Source organism: Amblyomma mixtum, chromosome 3 (genome assembly GCF_055824585.1).
Source record: "Amblyomma mixtum isolate Tamu chromosome 3, ASM5582458v1, whole genome shotgun sequence".
Taxonomy (NCBI): Eukaryota; Metazoa; Arthropoda; class Arachnida; order Ixodida; family Ixodidae; genus Amblyomma; species Amblyomma mixtum.
This window is the reverse complement of record NC_143014.1, coordinates 297141122-297161917: the sequence shown is the minus strand read 5'-3', so window position 1 is coordinate 297161917 and position 20796 is coordinate 297141122. Positions and strand designations below refer to the sequence as shown.

General features: G+C 43.9%; 1 long non-coding RNA gene across 3 annotated transcripts in view; it reads right to left on the bottom strand.

The window, feature by feature from the left end:
* LOC149355317 (uncharacterized) overlaps nt 1–20345 on the bottom strand; it is a 76214-nt gene extending 55869 nt beyond the window's left edge. For all 3 annotated transcript variants that reach the window (XR_016291487.1, XR_016291488.1, XR_016291489.1), the window contains exon 1: nt 20056–20345. This is a non-coding gene — a long non-coding RNA (uncharacterized LOC149355317). The remainder of the gene's footprint in view (nt 1–20055) is intronic.
* Between the last annotated feature and the right edge of the window lie 451 nt (nt 20346–20796).

Below are 20796 nucleotides of genomic sequence, written 5' to 3'. Positions count from 1 at the left end.
TTTCTTGTCTATAGTCCTTTATCGAGTTAGAGAATTGCTAGCAATTTGATTAAAACCATACGCAAACATGTAAGGGGAAAAGCATAAAAAAAAATTCAGGGGGGCACTTTGCTGACCTAAAGTGGGGTGAGGTGAAAGCCATAAGCACGGTGTTGCTGCTTGTGTCACTGATGTGTGGTTAAGATGTTAAGCTTCGGAACGTGACAGCGTCTTGCAACGCTTCCAGGGAGTCCACAGAATGCCATCGCCCGTTCGGCTGTACACCTCGCTCGTCGGTAAATTGGTTTTTGAGGAAAGGAAATGAATCTGTCTCGCATATCGCGGTGGACACCTGAACCTCACCGTAACGGGAAGGGAGGAAGATGGGAGTGAACGACGACACCATATTCACTAGACACGCTTTTGTCCATTCCAAACTATCTAGCTGGCATGGCGGAGCGGTTAGCATGCTCGTCTCGCTTACCAGAGACCCTGGTTCGATTCCCCAACTCTACCAATTCCCTACTCGGCTTTATTTATTTATGTTGTCTGACTTCTGACTAGAAAGGTTAGACTAATTGCTTAACTATTATTAGTCATTAATTATCATGCAATTGTCATTCAGATATCATTCAAATTCCATCGATTAAGCAATGATTGGCATATGCCCATATAAGGCACGTAACCGAAACGCGGACACATCTGCCGACACGGCTGCTAACGACAGTATGAGGTATTAAAGGCTTTCGCCTTAATAACTCAAAATTTCACATAAACCTGGTGTACAATGCTTTAGAATTGGCACCAGTACATTACAAAACTGTCTATTAGGTTTCTTCCCAGATACCAGACTTCGTTTAATTTTCCATTTTCGCACTTTCCAAGCGCAGACAGCTTCGGATGGGTAAACCTGTGCACTAGATCATCTCGTTTTGTCTGAAAAGAAAAAGTATGCGGGGTGCAAAAAAAGTGTGGCTGAACCAAGTCCCGAACCGGTTCGCAACGGTTCCTTTGAATCGTTCCGGCTCGGGTTCAGTTCCAAGATGGCGAAAAAATATGGGTTCGGTTCGGCTCCGGTTCTGGGTGAAAATTCAGGTTCGGTTCCAATTTCGGGTTCAGGTTCGGTTCCGGTTCGACACCCTGTTTAAAACACATTTGGCAGCACTACAATACGCAAGTGCAAGAACGCAGTCATGTGCTTCTTTTCATATTCCACCATATTTAAATGCAGGAAAAAGGAACCATATCAGAGATATGTTGATGGAGTAAACTGGTTTGGTTTGGTTTGGTTTATAGGGTTTAACGTCCCAAAGCAACTAAGGCTATGAGAGACGCCGTAGTGGAGGGCTCCGGAAATTTCGTCCACCTGGGGTTCTTTAACGTGCACTGACATCGCACAGTACACGGGCCTCTAGAATTTCTCCCCCAAAGAAATTCTAGCCGCCGCGGCCGGGATCGAACCCGCGTCTTTCGGGTCAGCAGCCGAGCACCATAGCCACTGAGCCACCGCGGCGGCGGAGTAAACTGGATCAGTTGTTTCTTAACCCCCCCTACAACGTAACGAAACATGCTTGGCACTTGGGTGAATATTAAAAATTTTGCATAATTAATTTACCTACATAACTAATTAGGCTAAAGTTAAAACACTCTGAGGAATGCCACATGGCAGGAAACGTTATGTTGTTGGTGCACCCAGCTGCGGTGCACCGCTCTTTTAAAATGCTTGGCTCAATTTACTTGAAAAGCCCTTTATACCTTCCATCAACAACAGTGCATGGCCAACCCAAATATTAAACAAAGACCTTCACAACAACATTGTTATGAACACACAGGCATGCACAGAGGGGGGTGGCAAAGGAGAGGGCAGTGACCTCTCTAATAAAAATGGGGAAGGGGTGCAAAATTTCATGCAATGTTGCTCCCTGCTATCACGAAGCCACGAATGGACACTACCAAGAACTTTTGCCCACCCATATGAAGAGACCCATGCACGCTTGAACACCAAGATGAACTAGTGACCACCCGTGACAATAATTCCAGCAGTAGTGTTTTGAACAGATCCATAAGTGAACCCTTCAATATAGTCGTAATGATTTACATAACCTATACTCTAGTCACCACTCTGTATAAACATACCCCCAGTACCTCCATGGCCTCCTGTACCCCTCCACATGGTGTTAAAGATAACCCCTGCTACAGTGACAGCTGGAACCCATTGTTCTAATAATTACTCTCAACATTAAGGAGACATGATCTTTTATGAACACGGCTATCAAGTGGGACGTGTTCATTCCATTCAACCATTTGTAGCAAACAAACTTCCAAGATTAAGACAAAACATGCAAAAAAAATTCTGGTTAAAAAAGCAGTCTTCCATGCAATGCTGTTTCTTTAACCTAAATATCCTTCTTTCTACTTCATTTGAATTCGTAGGACCAGGTGAAGGCTACAGACAACTGGCTTGTTATAGAATCATAGCACTCATTGTCTTGGCAAGCATTTGGAAATATGATGAATGATGTTTTCTTTAAAAATTGGAGATTCTTTACAGAAATCAATAAGGAGTTAAGTTGGAATGGTCGTCAGTAGATCACGTCAAGTGACAAGAAACTAAACATCTGAGTGTTTTGTGAAGGCAGAAGCATGCATCAGCAAAACTGGGCACTTGCTGGAGGAAAAAAAGCGATCACGACGATAGTCCACTCATTGTGCAGTGGTATGTCAATGTAGTATGTATGCTCTTTGGCACTGGTCCTCACATTTGAAAGCCCTTCCAAAGCATCGACCACTTTGGATGAGAACCACTTTGGCTCAGTTAAGAGACTGTCATTGCTGCCTAATGTCCATGTAAGTCATTGCATGAAGACCATGAGCTTATAAAGAAAAAGGTCGACAATACCTCAAACAAGCAACTCTGAGACCAAGTCAGAGCCAACGCATCGCATGATAGTCAATGTAGACAAGTGAAGCCAGCCAACCTCATCAAGGAGGATGGTCTGCAACATCAGCTTAAGAATCCTTCATTATTCCACCTCTATCCAGGATGGTTTTGGTTTGGTTTTGTGGGGTTTAACGTCCCAAAGCGACTAAGGCTATGAGAGACGCCGTAGTGAAGGGCTCCAGAAATTTCGACCACCTGGGGTTCTTTAACGTGCACTGACATCGCACAGCACACGGGCCTCTAGAATTTCTCCTCCAAAGAAATTCTAGCCGCCGCGGCCGGGATCAAACCCACCTCTATCCAGAGGAAACACCTCTATCCAGAGGAAACACACTACATATCAGAAAGTTCGATGTTGATCAAGTCCCCTTGCATGATGCCAGTACTGGTGATTTTCCACAAGCCAAGTGTACCCTTACCTGCTCAGGTTTGTGCAGAAGAGGTCTAGAAATGTAGCATGACCAGAATGACCATGTCCCAGTGTTCAAAACTGAAGCAACCCAATGTAAGGCAAGAATTTTCCCCAAGGAAAGAACTGCATGCCATAGCATCATAATCACAAGACTGTTGTGAAGCTTTTAAAATCACACATTAAACTGCTGCGTGCCCAACATGTAAAGAAGACACATCGAAGAAAAAAAAATATCTTGTCCCAGTGCATTGGATCAATATGATTGAGAAGAAGGTAAAAGGAGATTCAACCTGCAGACGGAATCACTGATCTGTCCTGCCGACGACACATCACAGCATGTCATGAATTTGCCTTAACCGATTCATGTCTACAGCTGGTGCACACAAAAAAAGCCTTCATTCAGCAAGCAGACAAGCAAATTTCCAATAAAGAGAACCTAAATGTATGGCAGAGAAGGTCCTTTTCAGTTCCCAGCACAACAGCACGAAAATGACTACACACCAGCCCCAAACATGCATGAAAATCCTTATGTGCTACCACAAGCCAACAGCATCAACCTGTGTGTTTTTCACAGCAGTATTGTCCACCATCATGAACGTAGTGTGTCCAAGGATGAAAGGAGACCCTAGACAGCTTAATTAATTCTTTGCCCCCTACAGAATACCAGTAAACAACACCATCACTATCAAGTACAGGTCACAAATTTGCACGTGCATGACATTTGTGAGGAACTAAAACAAGCAACACTTGGAGGTCTGTTTCCCTGGTCGCAAAATAAAGCAAAAAGTGTTTCACCTAAATTCAACCAAGGAGTAAAAAAAAGCAGGAACTCGCAGCTGGGTGAAACCAATGACACATTGTTTTCCATCATGTGGCACTCTTCAAAGTATTTTTTATATCCAGCTTAATTAGCTTAATAACAAATAATAATTATGAAACTTTTTAATACTCACTTTAGGGCGAAATGTATTTCCATAAGTTGTAGGGGAATTAAGAAACAACCAATCCAATTTTTTCTACCAGTGCACCTCATGAGTGATTTTTTTTTCTGGAATTTAAAGACAGCCTATAAAATATGAAAAAATACCCTGTGACCGTGCTCATGTGCTACCATATTGCAGTGCTCCAAAGCAAGTTTTCAACAAAAGAAATGTGAGCACTGACCCTGCCCAAGTGAGCGGCCCCCACTCAGCTCGACGGGTGGCACAATGACAGAGAGAACAGAGGCTATTCTGAAGTAAGCGAATTCCCTGCGTTCCCTTCCTTATTGTTTTGTCTGTGTGATAGCTCAATATAAGCTCTGCCGGAATTGGTTGTCGGTGGCCTGCTCATCAGGTATCACAGATCATGGCGTGAAAGGGAACAAAAGATTAGGCTACATCAGATGCGTCTTAAAACAGGCTTCTACAGACACAAAACTTACAGCGTTTAAAATGCTTGTACGACCTCTACTTGAGTAGGCATGCGAAATATGGAGCCCATACCACAAAAAGTCTGTCTCTAAACTTGAGCAGGTACAATGATGGGTGTTACACTTCAATTTCTCTCGATATTGACTGTTGGACTCCGGGCCCCTCTTTATGCCAAAGTTGATTTCTTTCTCCTTTCTCACAGACAAAAGGAAAAAAGACAGTGTTTTATTGTGCCATAAACAGTCTAGTTCAGGTGAAGAAATAACAATATATAAATAAAACAAAGATATACATCACTCGCAATAAACATAATAAACACGTCGCAGTATAAAGATTTTTAAAGACTGTTTTTAAAGACTCCTTTTTTCCTGTCACAGCATCCGACTGGAATAGCCTTCCAAACCAGATTGTGAACGCACAATCCCAACAGCAGTGTAATACCCTTGTTTCCAAGTATATTTAAAGCCCTAGTTCATTTAGATTGTGTATCTTATTGACTGTATCTTATGAACTGCATTTTAAGAACTGTATTTTATTGACTGTATTGACTGTACTGACTGTTTTATTGCATTGGCCTGCATTTACCACATTTTGATGCTTGTACCCACTCCTACCTTGGTCCTGCTTGGAATGATAGTATGTACAAATAAACAAATAAATGTGCTGACGCACTTTCAAGAGCATCTCGGCAATGGTGTATGCCACTCACTTCAGGGAAGTGAATGCGCATGCATCAGTCACTTAAAACGCATTTGGCAGCACTACAATACGAAAGTGCAAGAGCGGAATCGTGTGCTTCTTTCTATATTCCGCCATAATTAAATGCTGGAAAAAAGAACCATATAAGAGATATGTTAATGGAAAAAACTGGATCAAACTGGATCAGTCCTTTCTTAACCCCCTCTACAACTTAATGAAACATGCTTGACACTTAGGTGAATATTAAAACTTTTGCATAAATAATATTACCTAATTAACAAATTAAGCTGAATTTAAAACATAACCTGAGGAACGCCACACGGCAGGAAACAATGTGTCATTGGTTTCACCCAGCTGTGGTGCACCGCTTTTTCAAAATGCTTGGCTCAAGTTACTTCAAACACCCTTTATACCATACATTAACAACAGTGCCTGGTTAACCCAAATAATATTACAACAAAGAAATACCTTCAGAACAACATTGTTATAAACACACAGGCATGCACAGAGGGGGGGCGGCAAAGGAGGGGGGCAGTTGGCCTCTAATAAACATGGGGAAGGGGGTGCAAATTTTGTACCACATTGCTTTCTGCTATTACGAAGACATGGATGGGTACTACCAGGAACTTTTGCCTGCCCGTATGAAGAGACCCATGCACACTTCAGGATGAACACCAAAATGAACTAGTGATTGCCCATAAGAATATTTCTAGCAGTAGTGTTTTGAACAGAACCATAAGTGAACCTTTAATAATCGTTGCATTGATTTACATAACCTATACTCTAGTCACCACTCTGTATAAACATACCCCCAGTACCTCCATGGCCTCCTGTACCCCTCCACATGGTGTTAAAGATAACCCCTGCTACAGTGACAGCTGGAACCCATTGTTCTAATAATTACTCTCAACATTAAGGAGACAAGATCTTTTATGAACACGGCTATCAAGTGGGACGTGTTCATTCCATTCATCCATTTGTAGCAAACAAACTTCCAAGATTAAGACAAAACATGCAAAAAAAATTCTGGTTAAAAAAGCAGTCTTCCATGCAATGCTGTTTCTTTAACCTAAATATCCTTCTTTCTACTTCATTTGAATTCATAGGACGAGGCGACGGCTACAGACAACTGGCTTGTTATAGAATCATAGCACTCATTGTCTTGGCAAGCATTTGGAAATATGATGAATGATGTTTTCTTTAAAAATTGAAGATTCTTTACAGAAATCAATAAGGAATTAAGTTGGAATGGTCTTCAGTAGATCACATCATGTGACAAGAAACCAAACATCTGAGTGTTTTGTGAATGCAGAAGCATGCATCAGCAAAACTGGGCACTTGCTGGAGGGAAAAAAAGCAATCACGACGATAGTCCACTCATTGTGCAGTAGTACGTGAATGTAGTGTATATGCTCTTTGGCACTGGGCTTCACATTTGAAAGCCCTTCCGAAGCAAACATCAACCACTTTGGATGAGAACCCAGAAAGGATGGCCCACATTCACTGGAGGCCACACAGAGCAGGAGAGAAAGTGGGCAACGCTGCACTACAGTGACACACTATCAGGGGAGCCAGCTTACCCGAACCAGAAAACTCTTTACTCGGACAACAGCTTCAACAAGTGTGCAAACTCTGAGGGAGGCAAACACCCTGAACAAAGAGCTGTGGCAATGATGACTAGAGTGATGATTCCGAGCCATTTCAGTGTCTCCATCAGAACCACAACTGCACACGCTTGATAATGCAGTGGCCCCATCCAATGCCACTGCTTTCAGAATCAGTCAAGAAGTTCCCCAAACAGCCCGACCATGTCTTTTCGAAAAGTCCTGTATCCCAGTAGACCTCAAGGACTAGCAAGGAAAGCCCAAAGGCAAAGCAAATAAGCGCAAGCAGGACTGCAAGCTGCATCTCTAGGAGAGACCATGCATGTGAGCGAAATGGCCGAGGGTCCGCAAAATGGAAGTTTTGCTGTAGTGTCTGACAGAATTTGAGTAAGAATTCAATCTATCCATTTACTGCATTGATTGAGCATACTGAGTCGTGAACACAGTGGCTAATAAAAATATACCTCAAACTAAATCTTACCATGTATGCAAACATGTATTTCATGTACCCGCATTGATAAGCCATGAAAATATCGTAGAACATCTTCAAAGACATCACTGAGTAAAAATACCTCTGACATACATCACAATCATCTCAGAAACAACATTGCAGTGACCACACAGCAGTCACTACCTTGGAGCTCATGCAACAGCATAAGTACCTCACTGTTCTTTTTTGTTTTTATGACAGTGCAGCTAGCCAATTTACAAGAGCAGTGCACTGGCATGACAACACACCTTAGCCTGTGAAACGCCTGTAAGTGTACACATGACAATAAGTAACAGAGCTGCCGAAAATGGCCACTGCGTTGTGACACCATAAGCTCAAAACGAGCATTTCTGGAGAAGATTAAAATATTAAATACTACAACTTTGGCAATCTCTTTTGGTATTCAGGCATCACAATCTCCCTTACGCTGAATAGAAAAAAATAGACTTTATGCTTTATCTACGTCACAGGGCCCCTTTAAAGGAAATTCCTAAAGCTGTTCACAAGCATCACTGGTAAAGAAAAAGTTGAGCTGCAGCTACAGTTGCATGCCAAATGCCCTCACAAGACTCAATTCAATTCAATTTCAATTTCTTTCATTTCTGTTGTATCCTTTCTTGTTTCAGTTTCGTTTCTTTCAGTGTACATATCGCCATCGTCATTCAATATGATTTCCTATATAAGTGGCTTGACTGTGACGAATAAAGGAGAGTGTTTCTGCATACTGCGCTTGCGTGGTCCCGTGTCATGCGTCTGGTCTGAACCAGACACCACATATTGGCGACGAGGATGAACCGCCTACGGTGCAAGGCGACACGGAGCCCTTGCAGCCACGATCTCATCGGCGGCCAGGAGTAACGCAAGAACGCCGGAGGAGCGCAAGAACGCCGGAGGAGCGCAAGAACGCCGGAGGAGCGCAAGAACGCCGGAGGAGCGCAAGAACGCCGGAGGAGCGCAAGAACGCCGGAGGAGCGCAAGAACGCTGGAGGAGCGCAAGAACGCCGGAGGAGCGCAAGAACGCAGATAAGTGAAATTTGCTCACACCACATATTGCGAGGATCAGTATCGGAGCCATGTCACTCGGGTGTTTCCCAGCACCGCCCCCTTTCTTGCCTGCACCCGGTGACCCGGCTGTGCCTTGGCAGCAGTGGAAACGCGTATTCCTGAATTTCCTGGAGGCCATTGGCGGCGATGAACTGAAGCCGAAGCGTTGCAAGGCAATTCTGCTAAACTCGCTCGGGGTTGAAGGCCAGCGAGTATTCTACAGCATCCTTGCACAAGGAGCAGACGTGACTGCGGACGCCAAGGCCGGGGACAAGGAGGAAGAGGCGGACCAGTTCAAGGACGCGCTTGCTGCACTGGATACGCATTTCGCGAGCGCTACGAATGATTTGGTGGAGCGGCGCCGGTTTCACCAAAGACGACAACTGGCTGGTGAGACATTTCAAGCATTTACAAACAGTCTTCGGGACCTTGCGTCTACTTGCAATTTTGGCAGTGCTACCGATAGCATGATTCGAGACCAATTACTGGAAGGCACTTCGTCACGAACAACACGTGAACACTTGCTTTATGAAGGGTCTTTGCTTACATTGCAGCGTGCTGTTGACATCGGGAAGCAAATTGAGCAAACACAACAAGAGCTCGGGGAATTCGCGCATAGCACTGTGAACAAGATTCAAGATGTGTGAAAAAGGTCAGACGCTGAGCAAGGATGTTGCTACAGGTGCGGCTCGTCATCGCATATGGCTAACTCGACTGCATGTCCGGCGAGGAACAAGCGTTGCCACTCTTGTGGAGAAATTGGTCACTTTTCAAGCATGTGCAAATCGAAGAAAAAGAAATATGCCGTTCGAAAGCCCGAGAAGGCCAACGCCGTCACGGTACTTCAAATCGGTGACCGTAATGCGTCGGCGAAGGATATTCGAGCCAACATTTCTATCGGGAAGATAAGATTGTCGTTGATTGTCGACACAGGCGCTACGGTTTCTTTGCTCAGTGAAGAGCACTACCACAAATATCTAGCAGACACGTACTCATTACGACCGCCGACTGCCAATTTGTGCAACTATTCCGGAGAACAAATCAAGTTAAGCGGTTGCTTTCTTGCTGACGTATCTTACAAGGGAAACAGAGCCAGTGTGCTTTTTCATGTCACAACCAAGGGCACTTCGCTGCTGGGGCTTGATGCCGTTCGGAGCCTGGGAATCACTATCAACGGCTCAACCTTGAATTGCTGCCAGGTGACATGCCCTGATTCACTGCCTTCAGAATTTACGCACCAGTTTGCGCACTTGTTCACGGAACAGTTAGGGCATGTGAAAGGCTTTGTTCACCATGTTAACTGCCGTTCATCTGTGAAACCAGTCGTTGCGAAACTCCGACGCCTGCCGCTCACGCTACGGCAACAGGTATCGGTAGAGATACAACGCCTGCTGGCCGAAGATATAATTGAACCTGTCGACGCATCGGAGTGGATTTCACCGATCGTCGTCGTGAGGAAGAAGGACGGTTCAATTAGGTTGTGTGTGGACCTACGTGAAGTGAACAAGGCAGTAATTGCAGATGCTTTTCCTCTTCCGCATACAGAGGAATTACTTCATGAACTAGCTGGAGGAACGTGCTTCTCAAAGCTCGACTTAGCGTCGGCATACCACCAGCTAGAACTGACTCCGGAAAGTCGGGGACTAACCACCTTTATCACACACGAAGGATTGTTTCGTTTTAAGAGAGTGTGTTTTGGCCTTGCATCTGCCCCTTCAGCCTTTCAGAGAATGATGCAGCATATTTTGAAAGATTGTAAAGGCGTACTTTGTTACATTGATGATGTGATTGTGTGGGGCAAGACACGTGAGGAGCACCACAAGAATCTACACCAGGTGCTAAAACGCATTGGTGATTCAGGTTTGAAGCTCAACCAGAAATGCACATTTGCTGTTTCAGAACTATCCTTTTTAGGGCATACGGTGAGCTCAAAAGGGCTCACACCATTGCAGTCTAAGGTTGACGCTATTGTCAAAGTGCCTGCTCCTCACGATGTTGCCACTTTGAGGTCATTTTTGGGTCTCGCTGGTTACTATGCTCGGTTTGTGCCGCGATTTGCTGATCTCGTCGAGCCGCTTAGAAGGCTCCTGCAGTCTGGTCAACAGTTCACGTGGGATGATGCGGCTGAGCGTAGCTTCCAGCTTGTTAAGACAGCTTTGTCTTCAAGCCCAGTCATACAAATGTTTAACCCAGACCATGATGTAATTGTTACGACAGATGCTTCTGATAAGGGTCTGGGAGCCGTTCTTCAGCAACGCGATGGTGACAGCGTACGCACGGTGGCCTTCGCATCACGTGCCCTGACTCCTGCTGAGCGGAAGTACTCCGCTGGGGAACGGGAGGCCCTTGCTTGTCTCTTCGCGTGCGAGCGCTGGCACGTCTACTTGTGGGGTAGAAAATTTTTGTTACGTACGGACCACCAGGCACTGGTGACGTTACTTTCAGCTGCCGGTACAGGACGCCGACCTTTGCGTATATCGAGATGGTCAGCTCGACTTTTGTACTATAACTTCGACGTAGAGTACCAAAAGGGATCGCAAAATGTCGTGGCCGATGCGCTTTCACGCCTACCGCTTGACTGTGATTCGCAGCAGACGATGCAGGAAGAAATTGTGTCCGTTATATCAGAGTGCCTAACAAAGGAACGGCTGCAGGTGGCCACTGCTGCAGACAGCACACTGCAACAGGTTGTTGTGCACGTGGTACATGGTTGGGCGCCTAGAAAAGCTTTGCCAGCAGAAGTAATGCCGTACTTTAACGTGCGGGAAGAGCTTTCTTTCGTTGATGGCCTTTTGATGCGCGGCGAGCAGGTAGTTGTTCCGAGTGAATTAACCTCGCTCCTGGTTGGTTTTGCGCACGAAGGTCACCCAGGAATTGTGAGGACGAAGCAGAGACTACGTGATCTTTACTGGTGGCCGCGTTTGAATAAACAGGTAGAAGAAGCAATTCATTTTTGTCATATCTGCCAGGCCGCGGACAAGTCCGCTAAACCGTCGTTTGCACCGCTGCAGCCGGTGACGTTTACAGCGCTACCATGGCAGAAGTTAGCAATGGATATAGTGGGACCAATTGACTGGGCCCCTTCAAACTGTAGGTACATGATATCGCTGATCGATTATCATTCCAAGTGGCCTGAGGTTGCCTTTTCATCTACAGTAACGTCACAGAGTGTGGTCGATTTTTTGCAGACTGTGTTCAGCCGAGAAGGCTATCCGGAAGAAATTGTCACAGATAATGGGCCTCAGTTTAGATCGCAAATGTTTGAAACATTCTTGAGCGAGAGGGGTATTGCGCATCGTTGTTCTTCTCTGTACTATCCACAAGGAAACGGCGCGATTGAACGTTTTAATCGCGTGCTGAAAGATTTCATGCAGGTTGCCCGATTGGAACAACGGCCCCTCCAGGCTGCTGTGGTTGACTATCTCGGCATATATAGGTCCACGCCACATGCGACAACGGGTGTGTCGCCAGCTAAGTTGCTCCACGGGCGTCAGCCAAGGACAAGACTCAATACAGTGGGTTTGCCGACAAGAGAGAGTGTCCATGCCGGTTTGAATGTTCCTGCTAGGGTTAAGGCGAAGCAGATGTATGCAAAACAGTATACGGACAGGAGGCGAGGTGCGAAAAGACCAGCCTTTAGAGTAGGGGACTTCGTTCGTGTACGCAAGCCAGCAGGCGGTGGGAAAGCGTCGGTAAATTACATGGGACCTTTCAAGATTGTCGGCAGAAAAGGCAAAAATAGCTTTTTGATGAGCGACGGTCGTTGCTGGAACGCGTCTAAACTAGTTCGGGTTCCCTGCAATCAATCGCAGACAATAGAACAATGGGCATGGGAATTGCCTCATCACTACTCGGGTACCGCTGGGCCTGAAAGCCGCGCAGGCGCTGAACAGGGTGAATTGTTGCGATTGCCGGAAACAAGTGCTGAAGTTACTGAAGAAGTGGTTGCTCCTTTAGAAGATTCGGTGGAGCAACCTTTGCGTCGAAGCACTAGGGTACGCCGACCTGTAGAAAGATTTGGGTTTTCTTTACCTGAACAATAAGTGTTTTAGTTCGTGTTATTTTGGTTGTTGTAAATTACTATGTTGTATTTTCAAGCAGGAGGCGATGTTGTATCCTTTCTTGTTTCAGTTTCGTTTCTTTCAGTGTACATATCGCCATCGTCATTCAATATGATTTCCTATATAAGTGGCTTGACTGTGACGAATAAAGGAGAGTTTCTGCATACTGCGCTTGCGTGGTCCCGTGTCATGCGTCTGGTCTGAACCAGACACCACAATTTCCCTTTTTTCAGAGGAGGTGACAGGACAAAAAGCTGTGACAATGGCTTGATGCGGGTCTCGCCCACTTATAAATTGGCATGCATAAAGATATGGCAATTGCACAAGTGTTTCACAGGTAAAAAAGAAAAAAATAGATAGAACGCACAAGTATAACCAATATTTTAAGCAGTTATTGAGGACGCAGCAATTAACGAAAATGAATGTGAGTAGACATGAATAAACAGTTGTCATCAAAACAAATTTTGTGGGAACGACTAAAATATGCAACACACTTCACATAGGTAAAGACGTCAAAAATAACTTAATCTTAGAATTCGGGTTACAAAAAGAATCAAACGACTCTTGCTCCAACTGATTTAACAAAGAGGGGAGTGTGTATGATAAAAATTCCTTGCAGTAGTTTATTCGTGGCGTGGGCACATTCCACGTTTCACCATGATGGGCATGGAAACAAGATTAGTTCTTTTCCAGCTTCGCGATTTCCGCTAAGATATTATCGCTGGTTCTAACAGAGGACTTAAAGCATACCTGCAACCTGTAACTGTACATTGTGGAAATCGGAGCAATATCACATTGCAAAAAGAGATCACGAGAAGGACAATGGTAAGGATTATTTGCTATACATCTCAAGGCCTTCTTCTTGAGTAAGTGAAGATTAGAAAAGTTTGTGACACCAATTGTGCCCCAGAGAAGGTTACAATATTGGAGTAAAGACAACACTACGGAACTGTAGATCATGATTTTAAGTTTTTAGGGAAGTATAATTTTTAATCCGGATAAGACCCCTACTGCAGAGGCTACTTAACAACAAAGGTGATTTATGTGTTTATTTCTTGTTAAGCGCATTGAAAAGATGACACCGAGGATCTTTACAGAATCGACTATTTCCAATATATTTGTGCCTAGGCATATATTAAGTGGTTCAGAAATGCATTTTCCCTTCGGCAAGTTTAACACAATCTTTGTTTCATTTGGATTTATTTTAAGATGACTTGCATCAACCCATGTCTGAATGTCAGCCAACACTGTATTTGCACACAGTTCAATGTCACTTTCGCAACTACCTGTAATGAAAACAGATGTATCATCTCCACAGGATACAAACGGTGCATTGTTTGTGCAGCAGATTATGTCGTTTATGCAAATAGAAAACAACAGCAGTACTAGAATGCTTCTCTGCGGTACCCCGGAGTTATTAGGTAGAGTAGATGACTTCACATTGTTTAGGTCTGTATACCGCGTCCTATAGTGGAAATATGATTTCAGCAAGACTTGCGCATTCCCACGGAAACAGTATCTGTGAAGCTTCGAAAGAAGAACTTTGCAACAGTCAAATGCCTTTGGAAAGTCTAAGTATATACCAAACACCAACGTCGTCTTCACAAAATATTCGATGATTATTTCCTTCTCAGAAGAGCTGTTTCAGTGGACAGATGTCATCCAAAATTGTGCTGAAAGTCGCGTAGCAATTTATTTTGGTGTAGGTATGATGCCATCCTTGCATGTATTAATTTCTCAGTGCCCTTTCAGAAGACAGACAAAAATTGAGCGCGGTAAATATGAAGGCTATTTCTTTTATTCTTCATTTGTACAATACCCGCAGCGGCACTAGGGAATTACAGCGGGGGGCACAAAACATCATAAAATAAACCCATAGTTTTGCGGCAAACTACACCTTCTGGTAATGTTCCAATCGCTTATGGCACGTGGAAAAAATGACTGTTTAAACAAATCAGTGCAGCATTGGTATAGACGAATCTTCAATTTATGGTCATTTCGAGAAGAAACATAATGCGGTTGCTGTAAATAATTTAAACCAATGATTCCCCTTTGTTTGTGAAAAATGCTAAAGAACAATTTGTCTCAGATTTTTGCAGTGTTCATCTAAAGGGCGCGAGCAGAGTTCATGCTTCATATTGGTAGCACTGAGAAATCATAACTCCCCCATAACAAACCGAGCAGCAACAGACTGTATACGCTCAATTGCATCAACATGCACAGGATGGAACGGGTCCCACACAGGGCAGGCATACTCTAATATCGACTGCACATAAGCCTGATATGCAGCCTGCTTCAATTCCATAAAGACGTTCTTTAAATTCAGTTGCAAAAAGCTCAGAGCTCTTCCCGCCCTACTGTCTATATTATGTTTACCTTGTTTACCACTCGAGCTTCTTGCATTTTTTTAGGACATACACCAGCTGAAAGTATCAGATTGTAGATAGATGAGTGTTAACACAGGCAGATCAAGTCAAGTCTTACCTCGCAGGGGCTATCTGAATTACATTCCAATCTTTCGATGCGCTGTTTTTAATAGCATTAATAGATGCAAATACTTCATCACAGTCTGTTGGACAGAGAAAAAAATTAGTTCAAACTAGTATTATTTAACATATTTGCCTCAGCATCAGGTGCCAAGGTGCTAGCAGGCTCAAGACTCTCAGTACTCTGCAGTGCGAAAAGTTTATTAAATGGATCACCAATGCTCTTCCTGCTCGATAACACTAGGGAATGTTTTTTGCACATTAGGATGCAGAAGAATGTTCACCTTTTTCCATGTTATATCAGATCTGCAGATTGTGCCTTCGCAGAGCATACTGATGCAGTACTACATGTCTTTGGATTTTTAACACTGCTGTTAGTTTATTGCAGACTGATGTGAACTCTGAATATTAATGAATCCTTCCTTCCTACTAAATGTGCGAATAAACCATTTTTGTGCCTGATAATTTTGAGTAGCTCACATGTCACCCACGGTTTTCGTGCGCCGCATGGCCTCTTTATTTTCTTGAAAGCAAAATGTATGTGATATGTGTGATTAAAATTGTCGATGAAATGGTTATAGGCCATTTCTGCAGTGTTCTAAGAATAGTGGCCCATGTTTGTTGCCTGATTGCATTATAGAACTGTTCAATACATGGCGGCATGATTACTTGCAGAAGTTGTCTTGCCGAGCCTTTTCAACCAATAGAAATATGCCGAAATGATTGCTTATACAGTGTTAACTGTATCTGCAGTTGTCAGATCAACATTTAAATTTGTTATGAATACATCTTATAAAGAAGTAATCTATTGTGTAACACGTGTCAGCTTAGTGATCACGTTGGTAAGCCCACAAGATGCAATCAGTGACTGAATTTGTAAATTGGTACCAGCATGTTCCCATTAATGTCTCCACCCAATATTAGGTCCAGGGCTTCCTCTGGCATCCGGCCGAAGAATTTATCTAAGAAAGAATTGAACTTCATCATGCCTCCCGATGGTGGTCTATACATAACAGAGAAAATGCATCCTTTACAATACAAGCTCAGAACCTCATAATCAGATGTCACTGTGCTAAATTCTTCAATGCTCTCATACTGGATGTTTTCTTTGACAAGAAGCGCAATGCGCCCTCCTCACTTATCTTGCCCCCTCCCTAACCTATCAAGTGCCTGAGGTACTGACAAAGCCACCGCCGTCAGCAGAAGCCTAGCTGACTGGGGCCGATAAAGAGGAGCAAATTGTACAGTAGACGAGTGAAGGCTCCGAAACGTCCCCTAGCGAAAAGCCATTACAGTCCAGCTACAAACCGTGCATAGTGCCTATGCATGTGCACAGTTCTTTGGTGTGCCGCATTTACTGTGGATGCTCTCCACTTCAGTAGAATGGTATCATCACCTGCGTTCCTGACCTACAAAAAGCAGACTAATTGAAAACACTTTGGGTCCTCGGTCAACCTTTGCATAACCCATGCAGATGTGGTCCTTGGAGTTGCCAATCCCTATCTTGGTATCTGTAGAGAGTTCGGAATTCATGAAGCTACCAGTCCTGCTCGAAGGGGAGCTCTCTTCTTATCTGTAAATGATATGACTCCATATTTCTCACTGCTGTACGAAGTCTCTCGCCATGTAAAAGCCGTGTGCACCTCGAAGTAAAAATGCATGTTTATGAGCTGCTTCCCCTGAGCCACTAGCTGAATCAAATCCGAAGTCTGCAACAATGCGCTCATAGTGCATTGGGTCACTAAGCATCCTAGCGTGGTTATGAGAGGACCAGGTTACGCTTGCACTGAAGCCATTGTTTTTAAAAATTTCTCTCTAAAGTGTTGCCTCACGAGCCTCTGAAAAGCATGGCAGGCAGTGCTCTATTTATAACCCACTTTTCCAGCTGTGCCCAGCTTGAGTGGGCATTCATCGCTGGTATGAACCGGCGGTTGTGCTTCTTGCTTTCTGCAACTATTTCAGCTGTTACTCAGATGTCTGTTTGCTGCTGGCTGTATTTCTATTATTTATTTTTTTTAAGAACAAAGCTTCGTCACGAAGAGCAAACCAGCCTGCACGGGCACGGCCGAATGAGCACCTGGGTGGGCCATGCTCTTTAGAAATAGATAGCAAGCCACAGTGGGGTTCGGACTAGAGAAGTAAAGTTTCAGGAAATTTTGAATGCTCAGGAAGAAACAGTCCTTTCAGGTTTTTTCTCTTTCATAAAAATACGAAATTGTGGAACAAGACGAAAATGCACTAAATTTAGCCCAGTTGCTTTGCAACTCAGAAATAAGTAAAGAAATATATTTTCCAACCAATACAAGCATACTGCAAAGCATTTTCAGGAAAAGATTGTGACATATTTCACAGAGAACAATTGACACAAAGCATCGCATCAGTGTGGCTCCTCCCTCCTGCAAGTAAGGGAAGGCTTGCTTGTGCGTCTTTTCACACGTTGAGATTCAAGTGCAAATACCAAAGTTTTTCTATGCACTCACTCGCAAGCATAATGTGCAGCTTCCTATGAACATTACCCAACTACAATCAGGTTATTTCATATGACACAGACGATATGGAAATTCGGAGTTGCTGACATTCGATTGACGTCAGCAGTTGGTAGCTATATAGACTCTGCCACGATGTGAACAGCTGCAGATGCTTGGCAAATTCCTAGACAGCCCATTTAAAGCAATTTTTACAGTGCATAGTGAGGTGGGATTGTGCAGATAAGCAATTTTTACAGAGCATAGTGAGGTGGGATTGAGCAGATAACTCAGTTTGAAATTTTTCCACTTTTTTTTCTTGTTCTGGGAAAAAAAAGTCTTCTATTGCCCATTCTTCAGGGTTTTTTTTTTTTTTTCAGGCACCATCACCTCTATAGGACGGACCGAAGTAGAGGCAAGTAGGGCCGGGCCCAATCTAAATACTGGCCTGTGCAGACCTCTACCACCGAGTATAAGATACGTTTTGTAGCTTTCTGCAATTTAAAGCATGCGTGGTGCCATTTAGGCATTTCATTTCAGTGGTTGTGCTATTTCTACAGCATTTAACCAGCAACACTTTCTTGGTCGATAATCACAGCCTCCATCTTACTTTATTTTTACTTCATAGGAGGTGTGAGCCCCAGATGATGGAAGGGACATTTGCAATTTTCTAATGGGACCAGCAGTTTTAAGAAACTGAAAGTGACGGCGGTGGACACTGTTCAATGTGTTCAACTCATTCCCTCATTTTTCAGTAAATATGGCCAGTTGATATGAAGTTGTTTTATGCATGCCAACAAGGCGAGAGTCGCACCTGTCTGCAGCTGTCTTGCGCACTGTCAAGACGTTCACCTGGCCCGAACAAGAGAAAGACCCCGAAGAAAGCTTCGAGGGTTTATAGGGTGCCGACCCTCAAACACAAATGACATCTCTGTCACAATCACAGATTGGCTCGATAGAAGAAAAGCAGAGGCCTGAAGTTAAATTAAAAACTATGACACGGAGTCATGACATGCCCTCCGATTATTGGCAGATTGTAATTATGACAGCACTGTTTCTTGAACATCTGATTCAGCTGAGCCATTCTGTGGAAGGGATGAGGCCTCCTCACTCCCCCAGCTTTCCCCTGTTGCGCGTGCTGCTCATATCATTTTATGCCGACTGAGTAGCCTCGGGAAGAATCTCATGGGAGGGACGCTCGCATGCTGTGTACCCCCCCACTAAGCAAACGGGAGGCAAGGACCCCCAGTCCCACCCCACGATTTACACCACTGGCTAGAGGGATGGAGCATGCACGATTCTTTTGTGTAGCGTATTTCTGTGAGCATAATCCCATCAAAAGGGACACCCATATTTTCAAGAAGTATTGCCCCACCATCTTTGTTATTGAGGGTACAAACATGAAGATGGAAAAACGACAAATGAGTCTTGTTTGTTACTAGTCTGTTAACAACACATGGGTTATGGCCCATGTTTAGTTTTTCCTTTCGCTTTCCTAGGAGGCAAAACAAACATGTTTATACAGTTTTACCTAGGTCATCAAAGTGTGTTACATGAAGGAAGTCTTTTGTTACAGATTTATGTAGAAAGGTATTTCCATTCCTCATCCAGATGTATTTTCAAACACATTCCTTCTTCTTAGCACTCACTTTACCAAAGAGGTGCTTCAAGGTTGGACACAGATGCTCGTTTATGTAAACAGTTTCCTCCTCCTCAATCCCAAGTCCTTAAGACTTTATGTTGCATTTTTTTTGCCTTTTCAAGAAAGCAGTCACATTTTGACCTTTGTGCGAAATGAATGACAATGTTTGGTGGCCTGTTTTCATCTTGAGTTGGAATACGGTGGCCCTCCTCGATGCAACTGTCCATGAAAGGCAAGCCAATGATTGTGCCAGTTTTTTTTTTTGTTATTTCCAGTACATTTTCACTTTGAGTTTCCGGGACACCTTTTACTTTATACTAAAGGGCCTGAAGTACTGTTCATTCTGAACAAGCCTAACTTCATCGTCCCTCATGTTCACAAGAAGGACATCACGCTCTTCCTGCAACTCTGATAGTTTTCTTTGAGTTCCATGTTTTCGCTTCGCTTCAACTCGACTTACTGACTCTTCATTTCCTCTTAATCCTGGTTTATGAAAGTAAAACTAGATTTAATTTCCCTAGTGTCCTTTCAGAGATCTCACTCCAGGGTTTTAAGCAAGACACAGAACTCCTGTTTAAGGTCATGCTTGAAGTCCTCGAACAGCTTATTTAATTCCTTAGACATCTCTGAGGTAAAACGTTCTGATCACACAACATCACAGAAGACAAAAAAAAACAGGAAAAGAATCTTGCGACCTGTATGTTAGCTGTCAAAAAAAAGCCAAGCAGCTGGACACTACATAGCACTACAGCAGCAGCAGCAACAGTTATGGCATAAAAAAATTCAAATGCTATGATTCACATAAGTGCTGGCCACCAACCTGCGTGGTAAGAGAGTAGGCTCAGTCGATGTGCGGATGTCGCAACTGCTGCTGGCAACTGAAGGTGGGGGCCGCTCAAAGTAGCGCTTTTATATCGCCATTCCAGGGGGCCACGCCAGCACAGTCAGATTTGTTGCCTTCGTACTCGTGCCGTGGTCTCGTGTGGTCACCAGATGTGCTCGTCTTGCCAGGGCTTGCCTTGATGCCTGTGGTGTGCTGTGCTGCTCAGGTTATGCCGGAAACACCTGCGTGGCAGGCTCAGTCGATGTCCAGATGCCGCAACTGCTGCTGCCAACTGAAGGGTATTCCAAAGAAATAAATTGCCTTTTCTCAGCACAATGGCTTAACCATGGCCAAGAAGAGGCTAAAGAGATACCCAACACAGACATTCTCACGGATTAGGTGTGCCGACAGCATATTATAATTTTCCATGTCACAGATTTCCAATAATCAATTCCTGTCTATGGTCAATAGAAATACAAAAATAACACTTTCATTCTGTTAGGATGCAGACGTGAATTTTGAATAAAGCGCTCAACGTCTGGCAACCAAGATTTTTCTTTTACAGTTTTCATGACAGGAACATGCAAATATAACCATAAACCTTTCATAAATATTAATGAAGACTCTAACAAGCTGCCATAAGAAGCTACGTGCATCTGCTTTCACTGATGGTGTCATTTTTAACAATAGTACTCTCGAGAGGTTGTTCACTCTTGTCTACTGTTCTCATCTTTTGGG